General features: G+C 37.5%; 1 protein-coding gene and 1 long non-coding RNA gene across 4 annotated transcripts in view; one reads left to right on the forward strand and one right to left on the reverse strand.

The window, feature by feature from the left end:
• The window catches only part of ROCK2 (Rho associated coiled-coil containing protein kinase 2), a 101,617-nt gene that overhangs the window by 76,437 nt on the left and 844 nt on the right, over nt 1-24,336 (reverse strand). The gene's annotated exons all lie outside the window — the stretch shown is intronic.
• Nucleotides 1,180-22,475, forward strand: LOC126046777 (uncharacterized). 2 transcript variants are annotated; one of them, XR_007508416.1, is made up of 4 exons: nt 1,180-1,218; nt 3,581-3,623; nt 18,054-18,237; nt 19,296-22,475. It is a non-coding gene; the product is annotated as an uncharacterized LOC126046777 (long non-coding RNA). The 2 variants fall into 2 exon arrangements; XR_007508415.1 differs by lacking the exon at nt 19,296-22,475 and having other exon boundaries at nt 18,054-19,269.

The following is a 24,336-nucleotide window of genomic DNA, read 5'->3' on the forward strand; positions in this document are numbered from 1 at the left end:
TCAAATTATATACCAATGTTTCTGCACTCACTTTAAAATCTATTAGCTGCTAAACTATATGACAAATTGTAATTAGATATTAAAATTTTTAAAAGTCAACAAATGAATTAAATGGAAATTTAACTCCCTAACTACCATTGAACCATACTGTGGGAAACTGAAGTTGCCTATTTGAAAAGTGAGCTTTCCTGTAAAATGTTAAAATACTAGCATTAGAATTCCAGAACTAGTTCTAGAACTATTTACAATTTTCTTTAGTAAAAGAATGTAATTTTTTTAAGGTACTCCCACATACAAATATAAAAAACAGCACACCAATAAAACATCATAAACTGAGAACTAAATTTCACAATCTGAGTCCTTCCCAGTTTCAACTAGGGAAAAATATATGTGCCTTAAAGTTGCTTGTGGAGCCACTAAGATTGATTTCTTTCAGATCATTCATTAGTACATGTACATTACACAGTATACGATTCATTATTTGTAAATGCTTTCCAGGATCCCCCAATGGGAATAACGTAGGGATAAATAATCTGTAAATGGAAGTTTGTTGCTTTGTAATGTTAGGTCAGCGGTCGGAATTGATGATCTGAAGGGTCTTTTCCAACCCAAATGATTCTATGATAAGCAATCCAGTAGGCTTACAAAGCAAGAGTGGGGATGGCAGCACGTAAGCCACGAGCACACAGACAAACGGGATGCCTTTCAGATAGACAGCACAGGCTGCGTAGGGTACAGGTCAAATAAACACCACCACCACCTTTAAAAGTCCTATCTTCTGCCAAGAAGACAGCCCTGATATCAGAATCACAAGTGCCCCGAGTTCCCAGAGAAAGGTACTTCACAACAAGCCAAAGAAGCCTTCCCCGGTGAAAATACCCAAAGCAGTGACTCAGCCCCTCACGCAGATTGTAGAGCTGTATTTTATGCCAATGACTATGTTTCAGAGCACTACCAGCAGCGAAGATTATGCCCAGAGTCCAGCACAGCCTTATTCCTGTACTGCAAATGAAAAGGTGGATGATCTCAACAGCTGTTACTTGCGCTTCCCATTGTAACTTGAAACACAGGCAGACTTGTAGATGGAGACTTCTGCCTGGGGTAGGTACACAACCACACAAGATCACTGATGCACTTCCTTTCTCCTCCCTCCTACTAATTTCCACTCTACCAATGTCACAGCTCACATCTCATCCATGCTGCAAGCTCAACACTCAGGTAAGTAGCTATCTTCCTTCATTAGGAAATAGGATCAGTTTAACAAAAATGCTGCATTTCCACCCCTTTATTAGCCAAAAACAGCAGGAGAATGTAACACTGAATGAGACGCAAATGGCCTCAAGAGCAAAGACAAGTTTGTGAGGTGCCATAAAGTAAAATAAGCAAATGTTTACCAGTATCATCCATTAGTGAGAAAACATCTACCTATGCAATGAAAGCAACTACAGCAGCTTAGTGGCATCATTTTTTCTGTTTTATCACCTGCTTATTCCCACTTTGGCAGGAGTTTCTACAGTTCAGGAGTTACTCAACACTTAGAAACCTTGTACTTAATTGAAGTGTCCCTTGTCTATAGTTGTATGAATACATTTGGTAAGTGCTAAGTGCTGTATATAGTAAGAGTACTTTAAATAAACCAGAAAGCATAGTATCTTTTTATAAAGTATCTTTTAAAGTAATAAAACCTGTAACTTATTTTAAACTTGGGAAAAAAATCTTCATGGACCACTATCATTCAGAACTGTGCACGAAAGTTGACCCTCTTACTATATATAATTCCTCTGCTGATTAAAATCTTAGAGATTGTTATTTGGCTTTAAAAAACTCAAACAACTTGAAACAGATATGCAAAATATACTATATCCAAATACATGCTTAAGGGATCTATCGCTTTACCCTTATCAAGCAGTCTTAGCAAACCAACCGCCATTCCTGTGCCTGCCAGCTGAGGCTGTGCAAAAACGTATCTTGCAGCAGCAGCAGCTGGGAAGCAGCACCCCGTTCCCCCAGCCGTGGCTGATAACAACCCAGGATGAACTGCTGAGAGCGGAGCAGGAATTGCGGCCACGGACAGGGGACAGCCACTCTGGTCCCATTCCTCCACACTTAGAGATGCGGTCAGGAGCATGGGTTTTATGTCCCTTTACGCATTTAGGAGTAAGAACCAGAATTCCCCCCCATTGCCAAGAAGCCTTCAGAGCTGCTTCCCTGCCAGTATTTGCCAGCTCTTCCCTTGTAACTCACCGCAACATCTTCCTGTCCGAAAACTGTAAAGGGGAATAAGGAAGGGAAAAAAAAAAGACCCACACCCCCAAACAAGCATTTTCAAATCTAGGATGCTGTCCTTCAGCTACACATGAAAGCCAATGCTGCCCTTAGAGCAGAAGCTTTATCCTTATTTCTGACACGTAATTCTATTCAAGTTGAACAAACGTTATCCTTCTTTACCAAAACGCAGTTTACCAGAAATCAGAGTTGTTTGCTAGGACATGATGTTTTGCATATCAATTTTATATTTATAGCTGTGCTATTCAATTAACAAGAACACTAGTGAAGATACTAACTCAATCCCTTTGTCATGGAGAAATATTTTAAATGTGAAACCTCCTACTAGCACAGTTTTAGATTTTTTGTATTAAAGTGCTAGAAAAAAATCTCCTATAGGAAAATTAGCAGTAAGTAGAAATCATACCGAGAAGACATTTCCACAAGTCTCCCAACTTCTGAAGCTACCTATAAATTTGCAATCCAATCTCACTTTATAATACACATGGAAACCTGCAACCATGCTTTGCTATATATTGATTTCTACTCCCTCAGTTGCTGCAATTAAGATTGTATGTGCAAAGTTAACAGTATGACATTTTCATCTTCTAAAATGTTTAGGAAATTATACTCACACTTTGCTTCACTTTAAAAATCTTCCACTCACTTCAGGAAGTACTTGAACAAAAGCAGAATAGGGCACCCGTCCACCCCTATGAACAGCTGCTCAAACACTATCCTCTTAGTAAGTACATGATTAGATAGGAAAATTATTTAATTTCCTGATCTGCCTCAAATTTAGGAAGGTGCTACATAACACATAGCCATCTGCATGAGCTACTGTGTGAATGTTTGTGTAAAAAGCAGGAATTTTTAACAATATTACAGTGACTTGTAATTTATCTAAACTACGCATATGTCAAACTTAAAACTCAAAGTGTGAGTAAAGCTACACTCAATATAGCTGTGACAATGTAAATCTCAATGCTCTATGCAAACTCACTGACTGACTATATAATTACAGCACACTGTAATTAAGCATATTCTTCCAATTAGCCATGATCTTAGTAAACCGACTCCCTCCTCTTAAATTTTCTCACCAAGTCAAAAATAAGAAAGCATTCAGAGACCTTCAACAATCCTCTCTGAAAGCCCTATGACACAGCTGCCTCCCAGCTGCACAACCTTCCCCCTGGCACCTCATGTTCCACTACAAGATCCAGGTCCTTCCCTGGACAGAAATGCACTGAATGCACATTTTAAGGTAAAATAGAAGCATGAAGCTCAATGGAAATTTATGCTGTGATTTTTTTAGGCAACTCAGAGGAACATGAAGCACTGTCCCCGTAAATGCAGAGGTAAGCTATTCTGTGCAGTGGGCATGAAAATGAGGATGAAAATGGGGTAAGTGCTTTCACAACTTCCACTTGCAAACCAAGTTGCACCAGCTCTTTATGCTACAGAAGTAAGGAGGAAAAACTAAAAGTTTCTTGCTACTTTGTGCTGCAAGAAGGCACTTTAGTCAAGATTCACTTTATTTCTACTGAAGTCAGCAGAACTGTCTTATTTTAATATTCAAGGCTTTTTAAAATGTGGTGCTTTAAGTCCATTAGTAATATGATGTCAGAAGTAGTTATTTAACAAAGTCATGTTCTTGTGTTCCTCTTGTCTCCTGCTTATTTTTTCTTCTTGGGGTTTCTTTCCCTGCTATAGCTCCATCTCAGCTTGATTCCCAGACAAAATTTCATTATCTCAAAACTGATCCTGCATTATTTATGTAATCTGTCATTAACTGATCTTAATATGAAATGTTTGACCACAGTTGTAAGTCTTCAGTACATTTGCAATGTCTGTCTTAGCCAGCACATTTAGAGCTTTTTAAAGTCATCTTATCTACACAGTCCAAGCTGCCATGTCATTTTTTTCTTACAACTATTTTTATCTTCATTACATGTGAAGAGGTCTGCTGTATTAACAATGCATGCTGCTCTTCTCATTAGATCATGCAGTAAAAGATCTTTTCAAACCTTCAGATTGAAAAGACTACAAACTTTTGAAGATTTGGGACTTTTTTAGGAAAGTCAAGCTTTTAAACAATAATTTTCAGAATTCTTCCCTTTACATTACAATAGTTCGGCTGTTCTTTTTTCCCCTAGATGCACATACAGACCTGTGGAGGACACCAGTTTTTCCTTGAACTTTGTGCCTTCTTTAGATTGCTCCCTGAAGGTTTAATTTTTCAGTCTACTCAATGGCAAAAAACAAGTCAAGCCTACTTCACGGCTAAACAACAGCACTCTACTACTTCACAAAAGCAGAGAAATTCCAAATAACTACCATTAATAACCATTTAGAAAGAGGTTCTGGAGGTCTGTTGCATAGAATTACACTGTCTCAGCATTTTCTGTGAAAGTATTACACTTACCACACAATTTTAGTTAAGTTGTAGCTTTATTATAAGTATTTAACTTCCATATGCTTCAAAGAGAATTTTGGAGCGAGCAAGACTACAGAGTGAAATTCAACATAAGTGCCCAACGTAACTGAAAAATGCTGTCAGTAAATTAGCAAATGTTTGATAGTAATGTTATTCAAGAGCACTTAAAAAACCTGACTAGGGACTAAAAGAGGGTCTAGCCTGGCACCATCTCCTAAGGAGACACACATCACTGTATAAACCACTGGGGTTTTAGAACACCAACACTGACAGCGCACCTAGGTGGCCATACAAAGTTGCTGCTTTACTTTCTTAGTATTTATTTTCCATAATTTCTTGGAATGTAGTTCATAGTTTAACACACAAGTCTTTCCAATCTTTAAGTTTTAGCTGTGTGATGTCATTTTACCTCTTTAACAAGATACGGCTTTCGGCCAATTAAGCCTTTCATTAAAAAGATTATGTAAATGAGAACATTACTATAAGCTCTCCCCTCTTATACATTCCCTCCCTAACATGACATTAACAATAATGCACCTAAGAGATTTATAAATAAAATCTATGTACTCTATCCCTCCTACATCGCCTACCTCCAGGTCTCAACATCTCAAAATATCTGGCTGTAACAGATATCGCAGCATACATTAACTATACAGAAAGCATAAAGTTACTTTAAAATGCAAGTTTTAAAAAATAAAGTTAATAAATTTGAAACTTATGTCTAAACATATTATAGTCTATTAATATCATTTAAACAGGATTACGTTAAATGTAAAATGAGAAAAAGCCTAGAAGTCGTAGCAAGTGACTCTTGGAATACATAAAGTAGTTATTTGCTACATCTTTTAACGAAGCCTGAAGGATGTAACAAATGTGAAAATGTTGAAATTGTAAAACACGTTAGTAATTGCTTTGGTTCAATTCACTGAAGAAAAGTGATCAAAAGTAGTTCTTTGGGAGGGGTTCTGAGATGGAATTTAGTGAACAGCTTGTACTTTTCATAAAGACTGATCAACTATGATAATTTTCATATAAAGTAATTATCATTATATGGCATTCTAGTATACACGCTGTACCAAGGAAAACTGTAGAAGAACCTTTTGAAACTTATTTCTTTCCATTTGCCCCAAACTGTAGAAAACAGAAATTACATTGTTGATGCTATCAAGAAGCATTTCAATAAAAACAGCAGAGAAACCAGAAGCTCAAGCCTATTCTATAGTTAAGTGAAATGTGATATCCACACAGTTAAGATGGATGCCTCAAGAACTTAGTCCACCTTCTCAAAACAAACTTCGAAAGCAGGTTAACATCATAATTTGCTTCCAAAGCTGTGTATGTTGCAGGCATCTAACAGTAAGCAAATCAATTACAGGCAACCCACAGTAATTTTCAGGGCTGCAGATTAACCAGTCAAGCAGCATATGTTTGCATACAGCAACGATCTATTCAAGGTCTGAGGATGAAGTTCCAGGACAGTCTAAACCAGTCTCCCCGTCCCCTACACAAAAATCCCCACCCCTCCTTTGACTCAGCAGTGATGCCTTTCTCACCCTGAGCAAGCCAGTTTAGGGAGCTAAACTGGACAGGTCTTTTGCAGTTTTCATTTTTGGCCATTTAGCTCCTTAAACCTGCTCACTGCAGGGTCAGATAAGTAAAATAATCAGTAGAAAGGCAGCAGAAAGAATATAGCAACCAAGACAGATCAGTTAGATGCATAGAGAATTACTCCTCAGAAAATGTCATTTCATTCAAACTTGAAAAACTGAGGCAGGGAGAAGGGGAAACACAACAAACAACTAAAGAACTTGTATCTTTTATTCTACCAGTACAACTCCTGCTGAAAAGATGTATCGAGTCTTTAGAACTGATTGTTTCTGGTCATACTAATGAGTCTAATTTAAGTACAGAAAATATTTTCAAAACTCTGTAAGAAAAATGTGCTAAGCATACTATCAATAGCTATTAGTTTATCCATAGAAAATATTTTGCATTTTGCTGAGTTATGGTTCACATCCAAGCAGACAGATAGCTGTCTCAAGAACAAAATACTCCCTTCTTATTTTAAAGAGTCATCCAGTAAGTTCATCCTTTATTTCCTGGCAAACAACAAGAACAAAAAACAGCAAAATGTCAAAATAGTGAATCATCATACAATTAAATATAAAACTATTCAAACTATTAGGAAATAAGAGCAGGAAATATAGAGATAGTGAAAAAGATAATTTGTAAGAAAGTCATATTTACATACTGCATAAGGGTCACATTCATCTGTAAATTAACACACACAGCTGTATCAAGAAGTACATATTTTGGGAAAAGATTAATCACAAACTATTGTCATTTAACTAATTCTATTTTTAATTGATCCATCCTCTGTAGGGAAATGGTAACATCGCTTCACCTCTTCAAATAGTTTTTCTCATTCTATTTAAGACAATGGTCATGTCCCCTCTCACAAAAGTGTTGTTTGGGTTTATATTGAGTAGTGTGAAAGAACGTTTATCCTGAGTTTCCTGTATCTGCGCTGTCAACTTGAAAATCTCTTCCCTCCCTACCCTTCAAAAAAAAGCCACCCTGCAAAAACCCGAATGACACTTTTCCTCCTCAACTTCCTATCCCATTCTGCAGATAACCCTTAGTTATTCATTTATCTTAAGCCTTGGCTGGAGTACTGCCAAACAATTTTATGGACATGAAGACTTCTGGAGTCTAATCCCGCTGTACAAAACACTGCAGTATTCCTCCACAGTCAGACTAGCCATCTCAATATGTTTGCCTCTCACTCCTCGAGAAACACTGTGTTCATGAACTGCACCTTACAGTATCAAGACATCGGTGGAATCTCCCACCTGAAGATCCTGGTCTAAAATTACATTCCTCTTGAGCAAAGAGGCTTTCTATAACACAGATGAGTTTTATCATCACTATCTAGAAGCCTAAGCTTTTGAGAGATTGGTCCAAAACTAGGGAATGAAATTCCACACAAATTAAGGATCACGGAAAACCTCACCAACTTCTCCAGCACAAGCTGCATTTCCTAGTCAGATGCTGCTTATTGGTACAAGATTTGTCTCCAACTATCACAGCTGAGGAAGTTGGCATAACAGCTTACGGAAAAGCGAATATAATTTCCCAAACTATAAAGACAAAGAAAGCTCGCAGGAGCTCTGAGGGCAGCCAGGCCTGCAAGTCCGAGACAGACTAGTTTTCTTCACTTACGTCGAGGTCATTTTCTAAAATGCGTTTTGTAACGCTGAAGCGTGTTCTTTCAACAACATTTGTTGCAGAATGTTACTCCTACATACAATAAAGACTATAGCAGTTACCACAATGACTTATAAAATAAGCAGTTAGGAAATACTATAATTTATCTCAAAATTTTAAAATATATTTATTCTTTAAAGATGGCCTGTATGCATATGGAGAGAAACGGGAGAAAAAGGGACAATAGCTGGTTATTATTTGACAGTTTGGCTTGAAATCGCTTTTCAAAGACTAGCCTAATAAAGGTAGTGTAGCTCGCACTAAGATCAGCAAACTACATATAAAATTGAAGTCATTTTCACCAAATGCTTGGCAAAATGAGAAAAACAGGACAGAACATCCGTCAGCCAATATCACCTGATTAAATTTACTGAAAAGCTCAGTGGAAAGAAAAGACAGGTAATGTATGTATTTCCTCACTAAAAACATTGAAAAATACTTTTTATTATTACTTCCAGTGGTACATATTCATATTGGTTAAAGTGGATGAAAAACTCAGAAAATAAACAATTACTTAAATAATCATAGGGGATAGGAAGAGTAACACATTTTTGTAACTACTCAAGTCATGAACATGAAACAAATCTCTGGCTGAAAGTCACTTTCATATAATACAATATAAAGAAATGTTAACTTCCATGTACACATACATATATGCATAACAAGACATGCTGTAGCTCCTACCAATGATCTCAAAGAAAAGCTGACAGCATGATGGAAAACGTTCAACATCCTTAAACACGACTCTTTAAAAAAAATAATGAAAAGGTTCTATTAACCTGTACACATTTGAAGATGTGATAAATCATTAATTTTAATTTTGTGATTTTCACCACAGTGGCACAGTTGCAAATACTCCAGTTACACTCCAATTCAAGTTTCACCCAGATATTCTAGTAACAGAACAAAACATCTGGCACCTGAAAAAAATAAAATAAAATCATCATTGGGCCCTGGACGTCTGCCCTTTCCTCTTCCTCCAATTATTCCTCCATAAGGCATACAAAACTCACTCTAAAAATACAATTAAATACCTGAGAAAGAAGGGCTGGAATTCCACTGAAGTTACATATATTACTAAATTACTGAACATTTTACTAAATTTCTCATAAGGTAAACTGTTCAGCTTCAAAGCAGTAATGACTAAGCTCACAGAACTACATGCTAACAAAATACACATTCAAACATTAGGTCTAAGATGTCAGGAATCCACTTAGACAAAACATATTTTTATTAGGAAGAGACTTCATTTCTTAGTCTCAACTGAAATGGCTCTATGTTGCTCTAAGATGAGAAGAAAGATTAAAATGAAGTGGGTACAACAAATATCTTGCATATCAGAGAGATGACAAAAAAAAAAAAAAAAAATCATAGTCACCGGCGACGATGACCAAATCCATGGTCCCCTAGACTAAAACAACCTCATGTCTAATTCTGGGCCCATAAGTAGTCCTACCCACTTAATTGTATTTCTTAAATGTTTTAAGCTAAATGTGCATGTAACTGCTTGTAAAACTGCACTCTAATATTTCTGAAAAACATTCCCCCCGCCCCAAAGTGCCTTTCAAAAGACTTGCAGGAATCCAGCTCTCTAGGATCCATTTCAATTTCATGATTTGTTAAATAATATTAAAAAAAAAATCCTAGTCTAGCTATCTAATCTGTTTATCTTGGGAAAAGGAATTTATAACAGAGATCTATGAGAGAACGTACAAACACCCAAAGAAACTCCCCACTGTGACAGAGAAACTCATTTCACCTTTTTTGTGAATAGATGATAAATTCATGTTTGGGAACATCTGCACAGTATAACAATACAGATTTCTGGATTTGCTGTACTTGATTTTTCACATTAGTATTGTCAAAAAGGGAACATGTATGAAAATAATTGCCTAATACCATCCCCTGAGACACGTACTGCTCTGAAAGAAAATTTCCTTTAGCATATCTGATCAGGAGACCCAGGATCTACAGAAAGCGATCCTGTCACAGTTCCTGCACTCTTAATGGTGAAAAAGTATTTTTGTACCACCCTCAATCTGTTTTGTTACCAAAACAGGGCTCTGAATTACTTAATATCAGGCTACAAATAGGAAACAAATTGAACATAAAACTGACTGCGGTGACACCACAAGTGTCTATACCTCCAGATATTGTATTTGACATAGTTCGTAAGATTTTCAGACAAAGAATCAAGAATACCAATTCCAGTAAACTATTGGCCTACTCCTCCACATGAACCTCATGAGGTTCAACAAGGCCAAGTGCAAGGTCCTGCACGTGGGTCAGGGCAACCCCCGGTATCAATACAGGCTGGGGGATGAAGAGATTGAGAGCAGCCCTGCAGAGAAGGACTTGGGGGTACTGGTGGATGAGCCAGCTGGACATGACGTGGCAATGTGCGCCCACAGCCCAGAGAGCCAACCGTATCCTGGGATGCATCAAAAGCAGCGTGGCCAGCAGGTCGAGGGAGGGGATTCTGCCCCTCTGCTCCGCTCTGGTGAGACCCCACCTGCAGTCCTGCCTTCAGCTCTGGGGTCCTCAGCACAGGAAGGACAGGGACCTGTTGGAGCGAGTCCAGAGGAGGGCCACAAAAATTACCAGAGGGATGGAACACCTCTCCTGTGAGGACAGACTGAGAGACTTGGGGTTGTTCAGCCTAGAGAAGAAAAGGCTCCAGGGAGACCTTACTGCAGCCTTTCAGTACTTAAAGAGGACTTATAAAAAGATGGAGAAAGACTTTTTACCAGTACCTGTAATGACAGGACAAAATGTAACATTTTTAAACTGAAAGAGAGTAGATTTACATTGGACATAAGGAGAAATTTTTTACCGTGAGGGTGGTGAGACACTGGAACAGGTTGCTCAGAGAGGTTATGGATGCCCCACCTCTAGAAAAGTTCAAGGTCAGGTTGGACGGGGCTTTGAGCAACCTGATCTAGTGGACAGTGTCTCTGCCTGTGGCAGGGGGGTTGGACTACATGATTTTAAAGGTCCCTTCCAAGCCAAACACTTTTGTGATTCTGAAAAACTTCTGTCATCAGTAGTGGAAAAGATAGTCTCTGTCAATAATCAGCTGTTTTCTTAATAATTTGTAAATGGTATCCATCATTAAAAATACTTTTTTCTTTTACCAACTGTAAAATTAAACATTTATTTTCTCTTGAGCCTTCAGAATAGTTTTATCTGTGATAAACATACCCACCTCTCCATTAACAACCTAGAAGTAACCCCTTTTTTTTTCTTTAAACTGAAACAACCTTGACTCAATATAACACTACTGATGTAGCTGATGTTGTTGCCCTGATGTGAGAATATGGAATCAGAAAACACTGCATAAGTGTAAGGTGAAATTAGTATTTGTATAATTAAAGCCAGTCAGGTATCAAAGCAGGCTGCACTGTTATCAGTCTGCTTTGTGCCAGCGTAACATAACATATGTATTAGAGATGAAGCAACAGTAACATGGCACTAAGAACGACTTCCAAATAAGCACTGGCAGCTAAGACCTCAAATTACTCATTTTGGCATTTTGTATGTTGATAGATTCCACTATTTTCAGCTATTTTCAGAAGAAAATATGAGCCAGTATTCATCTTCAAAACAAGCTTGTTTACACACACAACAAGTTTTTTTCCTAAAACAGAGAGGAAGAAACAACAGATTAAAGCAACAGACTACAATACAAAAAATAGATTTAAGTTACCTGAATTCAAATGTAGACAAGCACCAATAGGAATTGGCCTTTTACAAGTTTCTTTAAAAAAATAAACCTTTCCAGTTTCTACAGTTTTCTCTGTATACAGGCTAGTAAGATGGTATGCTATTACCCCATTACTTTCTTACATAGGTCTGAATGTGATAGCAGAACTTATTTCACTCTTTTATTCTAATTCTCTTTTCTTCTAAGTTTATATTAGCAGATTCTAAGTTCTCTGCAATTCTGAAAGTAGCTACAATATTTGCACAGCAATACAAGAAGCTTTGTTCCTGTCCCCCCACTCCCTTCAAAGTTTCATTACTGACATTACTGTTGGACACACAGATGATGGCCTGCATTCAAAAAAATTAGGCTGCGTATCTTAATTACTAACCACACCATTCATTTGAAACCTAGTTCTTTGAGGAAAGGAGATAACATTGTGGATTTTTTAGTTTGTTTTGGACAGGTTTAGGATTATGGGTTGGTTTTTTTTAAATGTCATAGTGGTAGTTACCATTGCATTCTGCAAATCTGCTGAGATTAACTGGAAAAATGATTCAGGTTAGTTTTAATCCTGATTAGTTGCTCAAGTCAATTCACAACACACCAGCACAAACATTTGTGTCACCATCAAGGTGGTGCTCCATGGAAGTGGGTGGAGCTACTTCTTTAACTGATAGTGAAACTATTTGTGGCACTCTGTTAGCCATTTGTTCTTAAATGGATCCATATAACTAAGGGAGGAAGACACAGGTTTGAAGTTTCTCAGATCACTCAGGTTCAGTTTCCCATACTGAAAAAACTTCTGTCTTCTTCAGATTTCTGAACATTTACTGTTCTAATATTAAAAGCTGCTTGGTATCTCCCTCCAACAATGTACAATTTTATCGGTTCATTTACAAACTCTTGGAAGATAAACATATTTTTGTTAAATATACAAAGACTTGATTGTGACTATCCTTAATGACTGAAGCCTTTAAACAAGTAAAAAAATACACACACCTTTTTTTTAAAAAAAAAAAAAACAAACAAACTCTAGACTATTAAAGAATAATCCAGAAAATCTTATTTCAATTATCAAGACCATCACATCTATTGCTCTTCTAAACATGCTATTCCTAAGGCAGAAAGGCAAGTTGGCTCCATTAACAGTAATTTTTGCACATACGTACCCCTGAGAATGCACGTCTGTCCTCTGCTGTGCCCACCTTTTTAAAAATAAAAGGGTCACTACCTTTGTTGCATCTTCCTTACTTCAGAGCATTACAGACTACCTGAGAACAGCTAGGCTAGTCTTAATTACTGCTGTATTTACCTCCACGTTGCAGACCAGAATTATCTGACCCAAGGACCATACTTGCCTATTTAGTAAGCTCAGGTCTGCAAAATCTCATCTCTTTCTGCTTCTAGAAGTCATTCAGAAACAGATACTGCATCCTACAGCATTTTAAGGTTTCCCTAATCCCCTGACTACTCATGGCTCAAACTGAGGAGGACAGAGTTTATCCGAAAAGACAGAAAGACATTCTAAAGGTCTTTTTCTATGGCTGATAGAGATCTTCACAAAGGAACCCACATCCTCAGGAACTTTGGTCTCAGTCTGACAATTAAGTACCTTGTATCTTAAGAATTGTAGGACTATTTCACAGTCTTCGATAAAGCTATTACAAGAAAAGACTCCTAGCCACTGTAAAACTTAAACCAGGTATAAAAATTTTCTTCCAATAGATAATAGCCTTACAAGATAGCAATATTATCTTCATACATTTGGGCAATGAAATGTTGCCTTAATCACCATGTCATTTAACAAGATGTGCATGTCTGCCTTTAATGAGACAGCTAAATTACAATACTGATATTAAAAATCTCAGCTGAGATTATGGTAGCTAAAAGAAATTTTAAAATGGAAGAATATTTTTCAGTTTATTTAGCTTGTGTTTATTCCAACATGATCAGTTTCCCTTTCTTTGCAAATTTGTCTTTGGAATACAAAGAATGAAAAAACATGATTGTGAAACAAAAATATGGCAAGAAATTCAGGGCTAAGTGAATATCCCAAGTCACTTAGGAAAACAAAGCAAAATAGAAAATATATTTCAAGTTCATCATGGTTCTGTAAGTGGAAAATAGTTTTCCCATAGATAGTAACTTGATGTTTCCTAAAATTTCCTTCAGCTTTGGAAACAAGCAATTCTGACAGGCAAATAACTATCTCACCTTTCCATTAGACCTGAGCAGATCAACTCCCACAAGAGCCCTCTGAATCAGTTGCTTCCTCAACGATTCACATTTTTTACATTTGAAGGAAAAACTCCTGTGCATCAAGATCACTAGGGTCAGAAGAGGTGTATGCACTTTGCTAAATGTTGTGGGGGAGAAGAAAATTTACATATGCCCCTTGTAAGAGAAGAGTATTGCGGCACACATCTTTTATGTACATACAGAAGTACAGAGCACAGACCCATAAGCTAACCAGAAACAGGGCAGCCACACCAGTGTGACGCTACGCTACAAGCAAGCGGAGACTATTACTAGCTGTCTACTAAAGCAGCATTTAATTTTGGGGAAACAAAGTCTTTACATCAACAAAAAACAGTTTTATCAGCTTCACCACACATCATTTACGTAACACTATGACCCTAATGTTTCAGGCCATTCCAGATAAGATTGTGTCCCTAACTGACTCTGGTTTCTTGTCATTCCTTACTACCTTTCATGGAAAACTGAATATAACTAGCTATACGCACCTCATTGTCCAAGGGAATTCAAACATACAAAAAAATTGATTGTGGAATAGGGCTACATCCATTTACTCACAGACCAGCATTTTCAGAACGTAAACATAGGAATAACACCAGATAATTGGAGTTGCATTATTTTAAAGATCTCCTGTTTCTACTTTACTACCTCCTGCTCTGCTGCAAGAATGGTAATACCAAATTCCACCACAGTATTTGTTAGCCTGTTCTGTCACACTGCGTCTAATCTAGCAATGAAGTAAAACCCAGCAGAATTATCAGCAATTTATGCTTAAAATGAACCTTGACAGTGGTCAGGGTGAATGATGGTTTGCAAGACCACATCTGTAGCAGCAAGTGAAACAACAGCAGTACCAGAGCCCCTGTGAGACCTCCATTCCCCCTGCTGTAACCATGGCAGGGTTTTGGACAACCGCTGGCTAAGAACATAACACTAGGGACAGGGCAATACCATGCCAGCTAGAGCACAACAGGACCCTGACACTGTCTGGTTTACTGTTATAGATATGGACTTACAGACTACAGCAGTATTTTACTTCCATGACTATTTTGCATACAATCAAACACAAAGAAAAAAATGTTATGAACCTCTCATAATCCGTATGTACTTTCAGCATCAGTGACCCTACGATATTACAGCATCAAGCATGTTTGTCTCACCCCTCCACCCCTTTCCATTTTAGAGGACAACTAACCCAAAAGCAGTAATATTTCATACATTAGAAATCAAGACATGATAGCAATAAAAACAATACCAATTCCACAATTCAGAAAATTACTCAGTGTATAAAACCAAGAACAATTCACATGTGCCAAAAAAGGAGTCCTATGACATGGTAGCCTCTTCTGATATTTATGCTCTAGAAATAAAGCTTGAAATCAAAATATAACTAAAAAGTTTTACCTTGGAATAAAATGTGTATAAGAGTTTTCTTCAATCCTGCTTTCTACATACTACAGAAAGTCAAAACAGCTTATGCATAATGCCATTCCTCTCCCCCCTCACATTCAGGGAGAATATAATAATATTGATATAATATATCAATATATAATACTCTGCTACTTTATTTGCTGCTACACTCAGGTTTTGCCACCAGAATTTTGACAACCAGACCTTTCCTGCTCCCCACCCTCATTGGCCTAAACGCTACCATTTCCGGAGTCAAGATAAGCCCTTTGATTCTTGGGAGATGAACGGCTGGGAAGCCCACAGGGTTGGGGATTAAGGAAAATAACTAAAAAATAAATTAAAAAAGAAGCACACTTCAGGTAACTGAAGTAATTTATTCATAGTAATACTGAACAATGAACTTGACAGCAATTAAAAGAACTAGGCTTTACAAAACTTTACAATTTAGTAACAGGAACACTTTTTCATCTTGGAAACACAGTTATTTTTAGCTTTCCCTATCAGATCTATAGCTTAGTTCAGGTGCTTGTAACACCAGCATGGGTGCAACTCTTAACAAATTTACTACTTTGTACTCACAGAGAAAAAATTAAATTAAATTGCAGTAGCTGCAATACAATAATAAACTGTCAGCACCTCCTTGTCATATGAATAATTCAAGTAGGTTTTTTCAGTCACATTTCTTATGAAAATAAAAAAAACAGGGGGGGGATACTTTACAATCCAGGCTTATACACCCCAAAGAGGTCATTAAATTGAATAGGCTATACCTTAATGCCCAAGTGGGCTGACTTTTATTGTTGGAAGAAGGGGTCCTGAAATGTTCACTAATGGAAACAGATGGTGCATACAGCTAGCATTAGAAAGGTTTTCATTATTCACTAAACCAACAGCTTCCAACACAGTATTATTTCCTGCTCCTCTTCATTTTCTTGCACTATTAGAGGGAATAACTCTATTCCTAAGGTGAGAGACTTCATGGTTATTCTATCACAGAAGTTTAAAAATTCCACAAAAAAAGCATTCAAAAGTCAAGCATGGTTATAAAATTGTGTAAGAAGGGGCAGAAACAATATTAAGTAACCCCATAACATCTTATATCTACTTACTACAACTTGTTCCAAATGACTTTAGCTGCACATATTAGAAGTCTACCACAACATACACTTCCCTGTATACCAGATGGTGCTAAAAGTCATTTACAAATAAAAACCTGTGTCCTATACATGCAGCAAAAGACAAGGCCTGTCTCCCTAATCTTGCACTCAACATAATCACCACTAAACTGAAAATGGAGACCAGAACAAACCAGTTTCAGAAACCACAGGGAAAACCAGTTTAAAACTAGTTTCCGTATGAAATAGAACATTTTCATAGCACAGGCAAGCCAAATGATTGTATACTCCTCAACCAAAACCTGTGCTTTTATAGTTTTTAGAGCATGATCTCTTTGAAGGTATGTACATACACACTACAGTGAATTTATCAATGCAGCACTCTTCATTTTGAACAAAAGAAAAATACAGAGGGTCAATCAAGTTGTACAGTAGCAACAAACACAAGTAGACTTAAGTTTTCCAAATTCACAGCTCACTCAATAAAAAGTAATTTTGAAGGAACACGCAAAGGTACTTCTCTATGTCTATACCATACCAGGGTAAATCTATGCTGTTGAGAGAGCAATGTTTGATATTTAATCAACAACTAAACTACAGACTTTGGACAACTACCTATAACAGCAGTGACAGACATGGACAAAGAACAATGATGCATTACAGCCTTTAAACAGTAATCAAGGTTTTAGTTAAACTTTAAATACTATTTGGAAGAAAGTATGAACTTCAGCATTTTTTTCCTTCTAGTTATTTATTTATTTGGTAACAGTAAGCTTTATTTGTTTTGAGATTTAAAAAAAAAAAGAATAAAAAGAGTATTTGGTAAAGATTAGCTTTTCTTCTTTCATCGTGGTTCAAACCTTTTTCCATGTCTGTATGTGACCTCCTCTTCATTTCCTCCTGAAGGAAAGTAGAAAAAAATTCTTGTGTTTGGATGAGTCACCCAAATTTTATCCTGCTTTATGCAGGATCCTGTTATACTGTACTTCAAATACAGACTAATAAAATCAGTACCCATGATTTAGAGCAGTCAAGAGGCAAGAAAGCAACCACTCAGTTATCTGAATCCTCAAGGTTCTAAATTAAATACTTTGACATAAAGTTTCCTTGTGAACACCTTTTTTATATCATAAATTCATTCTACGTATCAAATTCTTCTCCAGTACAGGTTTTAAAAAAAAAAAAAAAAAAAAAAAAAAGCTTCATCATCTCCATTTCATGTAGTTGGAAACCAAGAAAGATTTGTCTGATAATATGCAGTGCTAGCACTAGATTAGAGTTCAGACCTTCCTGCATGCCATCCTTTTTATTTATCCCTCTGCCTGTACCATCTGAATGACACCATCCTACTAACAAAAATGAACGATGATATGACTATGGCATTAAAGTAGCAATGCTGCACACTAACATCAAAACCCAGTAGTATCCATCTGAGCACAAAGAAAACATAAAATATGTAACTGGTGACCATTCGCAAAAGATTTGACTTAGGCAAATCATTCTACATAAAACAAAATTAATGAAAGACAGGCATGATGAAAAACCACTTGTATGGGGTATCCAGATTGTTTTTCTTCTCATGTCTATTACATTCCAGATCCTACAACAACTGAAGCAGAGACTGAACAGGAGGGATGTTTTACAAGCCAATGAAGAAATTTGCGTCCATCCCTTCATGTGAAACAAAACAACAAAACTCCACGATATTTCACAGAAGGAAAAAAAGGCCCCTCTCTCAATAGCTGTAACCATAGCAGATGAACACAGACAAAAAGGAAAAGGTAAGTTTACACCACATAAGCAGTGGTTACTGATTGAGACCATCCAACCTAGTGAAATTTGGACAAAATTCACAGAATCAAAATCTTCGAAATGCAGAGCCTCTGCACATTAGGGGGTAGCCAAATCACCATTTTAAGCATATGGTCTTAAAACTCTGTGAGCAGGTAATTAATATAATGTTCCAAAATAGGGATGCAAGTGACGCTTCACCTGTACTAAAGCACCTTAAATGTTGCTGGCTATGCACATGCACTGCTGCTGGCACTACAGGGAATGTTTTGACATTTCACTACTGTAGCAGCAAAAGCTTCACGCACAGTAGGTATGGCTTCAGAACTGAGCACTACATTCAACGTTCTGTTTACATAGCGAAATACTCATTAAAATAAGTTTATTACTAGCAAAGGCTGCCAATGTAAACACAATATTCTCGTTCTCAACCAATGGGATGTCCCAAGAAAAAAGTATTTTAAATAAATTTGTTACCAGAAACATTTGGTGCTTTTCAGTATAACAGTATAGAACAACCTTGGACGTAATATAGCATTCCCCCCCCAAAAAAAACCCTATATTTATGGATTACAAAAACATATATGTTTTTAAAAAAAACTTTAATATTCTTTCATTATGTAAAACTCTACCACTAAGTTTCCATCACTTTCATCCTTAAAATCCAAGGTCAGTTTCTCTGTGGCAGCGATACAATTCCAGTCATATTTTGCAGATGAAATACTGGCAAGAAATCATCAACTGATAGCTGCAGAGATTGGTTACTGTGTTAGCATATTTTTTTTTTTAAAATTAGGCAGCTTTTGTTATGGATTGCATTACTAGACAAATAGCTAAATGCTTTGGCACTGCTCTGCCATTAGTTGAAAACTGAAAATGTACTTAAAAAAACCAGGTTTTAATCAGCATTTGCACACATACCTCAACTGAGACTACTAATATTTGGAAAAGTAAAAAAGTTCCTGAATTTTTATTCCATCACATATGAAGCAGAAGACAACTGTGCTAATTTGGTATCATGGCTTTTTCCCCCCCCCCCCCTCTTAAGCTGTTACAAAGCTGAACAACTAAAGGATACTAATGACCCACTCTGCAGTCTGATCAATACAGGTGAAATACTGGGAATGAACATTCCTCTTGTGAAAGCACACACAAAATCCACATCCACCTCATGTGTGGCATTGAAAGTATTGAAGCTGAGCAAACTGGCGTTTTTGCTTTCTTAAACGAAATGTGAAATGCTTTAATCCTAGTGTGGAATAACAGAATATAAGAACACCTAAAACTGGCAGAAAATAGAACTGTCCTTTTCCAGCGAACTATACTGCTATATATAAATCCATCACATGGGAACAATGAACAAAAGACAATTCTGTTTCTTTAAAGCTCATCCTTTTCAATTCTGCAGTAGATGTTCTGAAATTACAGATCAAAAATAGAAAATTTATAGAGTCAGAAGCTAAGAGAGAAATAACAGCACAAGAACTATAACAAACAAGAAAAAAAATGATTTCTTCAAGAACAGAGAATCATCTGGCCTTTCAACTACTTACTCAGCAGTGAATTTCAGATCAGATCCTGCTAACTGCTACGTTTCCAGCTCTTCCCTGTGCTTGCTGGCTCAAATTAACACAACAGATTGTTCTTAACGATTCAAAATTATGTGGCAATAAATTTAGGAAAATAAGACAACTTTCATATTAAATATGCAACTGTCATAGTAAATATGAAACACTTTGAAAGCTCATCAGGCCAAAAGCCTGCAAAGGGATACATGTGTGTCAGTCATGATGACCTGGAGACCTGTATTAACAGAGCTCAGCCTAGCGTTCTGCTAAATTAACACTCTTGGTATAAAGTTGGTATCTATCCAGTTGATGAGATTGCTATGGACAGATACACCTATTGAAAGGATCAGAGTCACAGCTGTATCTGCAACCCACTTTTCGTTGGGAGTAAAATTCTAGGGTGTCGATGGCAAGGATCAACTTAGATGAACATCTATTCATGTTCAAACTACTCTAAATACACAGTTTACCTGTCAGCTTTATTTTAACAAAGAAATAAAGAGCAAATTAGCTTGGTTTAGGTTTTGTTGGTTTTTTTTTTAATTTTAAGGCATATATATTGAGACACTTAAGCACCCTCCTGCTAATCCTCTCTCCATTTCTTAGTCCACCATGAATGCGCTGCCAGCGTAGCCCAGCACTGTGCTCAAAATTTCACTGCTGCACTGCCTAATTAAACAGTTTTAAGAACATTTTCTTTCAAAGGCTGACACAACCGTAGCGGAGCAGACAGAAGATACTCAACATTTTAGTACTGTAATGTCAAGGTTTAAGCTTAATGCTAAAATCCTAAGGCTTGCACTGAACAAGACCAAGGGCAGACACCAGTTTCTTTCTCTAGGCAACTGCATTCAACTGCAGCTCCAGCAAAAGGACCAGGCAGACAACTGCAGGGAGGAGGATGATAAGATTTATCAGAGCTGTTCGTCACGACCATAAAGCTCTAAAGTTGAGTTCAGCATGTGCTGAAGTGATACAATTACATATGGCAAGGAAGTGGAGGTCTGGATTAGTTTTACATAGCCTACATTGACCTATCTGCTCTAGTTTTAGAACACATTAGGCTTTCAGCTAACACTTACCAATGCATGCGTAAATAATGTGTTTAATACTATATAAAACAACTCAGTTAATACTGTAGATACAGCATATATGCAAAAGAATAAATACACAAATGTATTTGAGAACCGTAGCTTAAATGTAGCCGTCAACTAGGAACTATTCAGTAGGAATGTATTTATAGAAGGGTTTCTTATAGATCACCCAAGGTCAAATACCATTTAGTGCTATCATCAATGTGTACATGCAGTGCACAGAAAAATGTCACTTCATTAAATTAGTGGATGACACAAACCGGCAGAAAAGCAAATAATAATACAGTAGTTTTACGAAGTGATCTGCACAATATAAATGTAATATACAAAACAGGTTTTCATGATCACTAATGCAATGTTATACAACCAAAAAGAATACGAGATCGTATGACAGAAAGTTGTGACAAATAAAAGTTATTTATCTTAGCACAGGCAACGTAACACAGGCTTTCAACATGATACATGAGAAAAAGAACACTCAGTGGATGTCTAAAGGAGGGTGCAAAACCCACTACCCTTTGTAGATGTGTTTGCTGAAACCTACCATAGAACAGTGTATACAGTTCTAGCATTCCCATTTTCATCTCATTATCAGACCAAAACCAGAAGAAACCCACAAAGTGCAATGGGTTTGAACCATACTCATGAGTAGGAAGTCCTCTATAATAATTTTGGTTTTAATTTAGCAGAAAAAGTATAGTGATAACCATGCCACACATTTCAATTTGCATTTTTTAATAATTTTGCCTTCAAAACTAACTACCAGGACAAACTAAATGGTGAGCTCTCCACCTCTTAATGCCTCTGAATTGAGACTACATGTCTTTCTCAAAGATATATTTTAACCAAACACAAATGATTATGCTCAACACAGGCATAAACAGACAAGTGTTAAGGCATACAATATAGCAAAAATCACATTCGAAAATCTAACAGTCTCTCTTGAGCCCCAAAGGATGGGATGGAAGAAAAATAATCAATCAATGTATTTGACTTCACAGATTCTCCTGCTAAAGAAATAGATGGATTTGGTCAGCCATCCTGTGGTCAGGAAGGTACACAAAGACAGTCTCTTAATTTAGAGCCACTGAATAAATTATCTCTTGATAGGCAGTGGAACTGGCTTATTACCTCAGCTTTTTACATCTTTCAAATTTGCACCATGTGTCGTAGATTAACAGTTACTTTTTTTGGTTTTTTTACGGCTTCCCAAAAATAAAGCATGCACACAAAATGCAGAATAGCAGCTGCTTATGACTTTTTACAGTGTAAGGAAATGAATTCCATTTTGAATTCCATTCCACATTTTTAGTTTTGGTTATGTTATTTTTGGAGGATGAAATAGTGGCATTCCAGCTAGTCTTTTTAAGACATTTTCCCTGACTCTTAGTTTCTGTTGCTGTATTTCTACTTTTAACTGAAAACACATTTCCACTTATGATAGTTTACACTGAAAAGTGAGCTGTTTAGTAAACAAGTAAATTTTGCAATTTGAATATGATGTTTTCATACTCAGACTGCCTAGCAGAATGCCAATACAAAATTAATGTCAAATAACATAAAGCAACAATACCAAAGCCCAAAAGAAATGGCTTTTACAGGAAATCCATTGCAAATTTCCTAAATAAGAATAATAACTAAATAAGCCTGAGGTAGTTCATTATTTCATACATAGACATGTTGAATGCACAAGCTAGGAAATTTGATTGAACAGCATTATATTTTACTTGCTGTTAATTTTTTTAAACAATACTTACAGAGAGAATGCAGAGAGCAAAGTGATGACCATTACCATAAAAAAACCATGCATTTACAATCCAGCTAACACTCTCCCATGGTTTGCTAATTTGTGCAGTATATTACACAAATTGGTCTATACTGTATGCATACAAAACGTTTAAAAAAAAACCTGCTAAGCAGTCCAGTCTCAATTTTGCAATTAGAATTTCTCTTCAGAAACATAAACAGTATTTAGTGTATCTAATCTATGTCCAAGGCAGAGGAGGCAAGAGAATAAAATAAACACACTGTTGAGTATAAAAGCAGAGAGTGTGAAAAAGTCTACTGGGGTTAAGTATTAACCTGATGCATTTTTCAGAATGACTGTACTATTTTTAACTGGTCTTTTTTGGCCACAGGTCAAAGTTTTCCTAGCAAAATACCAAAGTGAAAATGCTGGGATCGAAGCCCAGAGGCAGCTCTTTTTGCTTTGGCCTAGGCGAAAACTTATCTGAATTCAGTTAGATACGTAGCAATGTTTCCCACTCCCCTTTGACTACTATGGGTGTCATTATGCCTCTGAACGTCTATGAGAGGAGTAATACAGGACTAAAGCCTCTAGAAGAACATTTTTCAGATGCTATAGGAAATTCCTATATTCTCCACACAGCACAGGCATACATACTGTTCAGTCAGTTCCTGTATTTTTGGCCAAACAGAACTGAGTCATTTGAAAGCAGAAAAAAAAAAAAAGTCTCAGTGTAAGTGCCTTGAGCAACTCTTGGAAGGACTGGGATTCCCCCCCCCCCCCCCCTTTTCTGTTCCTCATAACTGGGACACATTGGAAATCTTTGGACAGACTGGAAATAAAAGGTTTGAAGACCCTGAAGTTCAGTTTAAAAAAAAAAAAAAAAAATCAAGTCTCCCTCTCACTGCCTTTTCAGGGTTTGGATGTTTTAAATGGGGAAATATAACTCCCTTCCCACTCCTTCCTGAGGGCATGGATTTCTTACTAAAGGAAATTGTATTTCATACACTCACACAGAAAAATGCTATTTGAAATAGGAGACAGACGAATCAATTTGCCCCAATGGAAAATAAACGTGACCCCACAGGACCCCCCACTTAAATTACTCCCTTAGGCATGTCCTTTCCCCGAGTTATTTCCACATCGCACAGCGAACCTCAACTTTACCAGAGGACGGTTTCACAGGGGGTTGAGAGGATGGGCACCGGGTGCCCGGCAGTGCACACAAAGACAGGTACTTCGGGAACGGGCACGCTATGATTACGAGGTGCGAAAGTAAACGGTGGAAACGATGCTGGGAGAGAAAAAAAGGCGCTTTCCTCCCCAGGTCAGACCTTTGCAGAGCCACTTCTCACTTTCCCCGAAATAAGCTGTACCTAAACGGAGAGCGCTCGCTCTCGGTTCACGGCGCAGTCCCTCCACACCTCCCAAAAACAGCCCCCGGAGGGGCGAGGGCCCGCTGCCCGCCACCTCCCCGCCCGGCGGGGCCCTCTCCTCAGGTGGCCGGGCGCCCCTCGCCCCCCCTCGCCGGCGGCGCGGCGCCCCCCCCCCGCCTGCCCCGGGGAGAGAGCCGTCGTCCTCCCCCAGGAACGCTCCTCCAGGACGCGGGAGCCCTTTCCTTCCTTCCTTCCTTCCTTCCCCCTCCCGCCCGCCCGAGGCGAGGGCAGCGCTCCCTTTGTT

This window comes from Accipiter gentilis, chromosome 16 (assembly GCF_929443795.1).
Source record: "Accipiter gentilis chromosome 16, bAccGen1.1, whole genome shotgun sequence".
NCBI classification, from domain to species: Eukaryota; Metazoa; Chordata; class Aves; order Accipitriformes; family Accipitridae; genus Astur; species Astur gentilis.